The sequence below is a fragment of the Oncorhynchus clarkii genome, unplaced genomic scaffold (assembly GCF_045791955.1).
Source record: "Oncorhynchus clarkii lewisi isolate Uvic-CL-2024 unplaced genomic scaffold, UVic_Ocla_1.0 unplaced_contig_13040_pilon_pilon, whole genome shotgun sequence".
In the NCBI taxonomy this organism is placed as follows: domain Eukaryota; kingdom Metazoa; phylum Chordata; class Actinopteri; order Salmoniformes; family Salmonidae; genus Oncorhynchus; species Oncorhynchus clarkii.
Window position 1 is genome coordinate 40,001 of NW_027259057.1, and position 2,616 is coordinate 42,616.

Below are 2,616 nucleotides of genomic sequence, written 5' to 3' on the forward strand. Positions count from 1 at the left end.
GATTGCTTTTTTCTAAGACCTATTTAGAGCACTACTTTGGACCAGTGCCCACCACTTCATCAACACACAGAGCTACTACTGTTCACCAATAACTGTCATATGACTCAGTGGTTTAGTGGAGCATCATATGACTCAGTGGTTTAGTGGAGCATCATATGACTCAGTGGTTTAGTGGAGCATCATATGACTCAGTGGTTTAGTGGAGCATCATATGACTCAGTGGTTTAGTGGAGCATCAAATGACTCAGTGGTTTAGTGGAGCATCATATGACTCAGTGGTTTAGTGGAGCATCATATGACTCAGTGGTTTAGTGGAGCATCATATGACTCAGTGGTTTAGTGGAGCATCATATGACTCAGTGGTTTAGTGGAGCATCATATGACTCAGTGGTTTAGTGGAGCATCATATGACTCAGTGGTTTAGTGGAGCATCATATGACTCAGTGGTTTAGTGGAGCATCATATGACTCAGTGGTTTAGTGGAGCATCATATGACTCAGTGGTTTAGTGGAGCATCATATGACTCAGTGGTTTAGTGGAGCATCATATGACTCAGTGGTTTAGTGGAGCATCATATGACTCAGTGGTTTAGTGGAGCATCATATGACTCAGTGGTTTAGTGGAGGGTAAATTCACGTGATCGCAGCTTACACACCTTTTGTATTCTGCGTAAGCATTTACCCTCCTATTGCAGAAAAATTATTTGAAAATATATAGAGCGTTACTTTACTCACCACAAACAGGGATCAGAGTTCACTCACCGATTTGTTAATTACCACTACATCACTGATATGCCTCTAACAACACACTGCCCCATGTCTATGGCCCAATGCATCTCTCTCTCTCGACCCCTCTCTCTCTCTCTCTCTATGGACCCACTGCAAATCTCTGTCTCTCGACCCATCTTTCTCTCTCTATGGCCCAATGCATCTCTCTGTCTCTCGACCCCTCTCTCTCTCTCTATGGACCCACTGCATCTCTCTATCTCTCACTCTCTCGAAACCGAGCCAGGAGAGCAAGAATGGGGCACACGGACATCACATGGTGCCAAGGGGAGCTATTGTGCTCCATCAAAGCTCTCTATTGTCTCTTACTGGGCTTAGTTGTTGGATCTCTCCTTCTCTCTATTGTCTCTTACTGGGCTTAGTTGTTGGATCTCTCCTTCTCCCTATTGTCTCTTACTGGGCTTAGTTGTTGGATCTCTCCTTCTCTCTATTGTCTCTTACTGGGCTTAGTTGTTGGATCTCTCCTTCTCTATATTGTATCTTACTAACCTTAGTTGTTGGATCTCTCCTTCTCCCTATTGTCTCTTACTGGGCTTAGTTGTTGGATCTCTCCTTCTCTCTATTGTCTCTTACTGGGCTTAGTTGTTGGATCTCTCCTTCTCTATATTGTATCTTACTAACCTTAGTTGTTGGATCTCTCATTCTCTATATTGTCTCTTACTAACCTTAGTTGTTGGATCTCTCCTTCTCTATATTGTCTCTTACTGGGCTTAGTTGTTGGATCTCTCCTTCTCTATATTGTATCTTACTAACCTTAGTTGTTGGATCTCTCCTTCTCTATATTGTCTCTTACTAACCTTAGTTGTTGGATCTCTCCTTCTCTATATTGTCTCTTACTGGGCTTAGTTGTTGGAGGGAGCGCTCATTCTTCGGTTGCCCCTACATAATGCACAACTTTGACCCTAACTTCAACCCTAACCCCAAGACACCGTTGACCCTAAGTGCACTACTTTTGACCAGGGCCCAATGTATGGGATAGGGTGCCATTTGGGATGCGGCTTTCCTGTTGGGAGCAAGTCAGCTGAGTTGTAGATGAGTAGGGAGGGACTTTGGATTCAAGGTGCTACACAGGATTTAAAAAATGCCATTGTGATAGTGGAATCTATTGGAAATTGGGTCAGGTGGCTAATGTAGAAATTTCTGTAATTTCTTGATTTAAAAAAATGTCAGTTTATGTGAGAAAACAAGCACTGAATAGTGTAGGGCAGAATCACCTCTGACCCTCCGAAGTCCAGAGCCTGCTGGTTTTCTGTTCTTACCTGATCATTAATATCACCCACCTGGTGTCCAAGACAGTTCCACTGCTTTTTTTTGGGAGGTCCAGAGTTGAGTTTGAGGGGTGTAACTAAACATATGTTCAATAATAAAACATATATAGTTTTTCCAGCTGTTTGAAGCTGCTGGACCAAAACAGAAAGTAAAAGGTTTAAGTGTGAGTCTCCTTCATGTTACGGAGAAATTGGGTTTTGGGGGTGTAGCACCTTTAAGTCATGATAACTTTGAAGGTTGAGGGGTTTGGTGTTTATTTTCTTTGCTGTAGTCAGACATCCCTCTGTACAGTGCTTCAAATGGACCCTTCCTTGGTTTACCCCTGTAATGTGCTTCAAATGGTCCCTTCCTTGGTTTACCCCTGTAAGATGCTTCAAATGGATCCCTTCCATGGTTTACCCCTGTAATGTGCTTCAAATGGACCCTTCCTTGGATTACCCTGTAATGTGCTTCAAATGGTCCCTTCCTTGGTTTACCCCTGTAAGATGCTTCAAATGGTCCCTTCCTTGGTTTACCCCTGTAATGTGCTTCAAATGGACCCTTCCTTGGATTACCCCTGTAA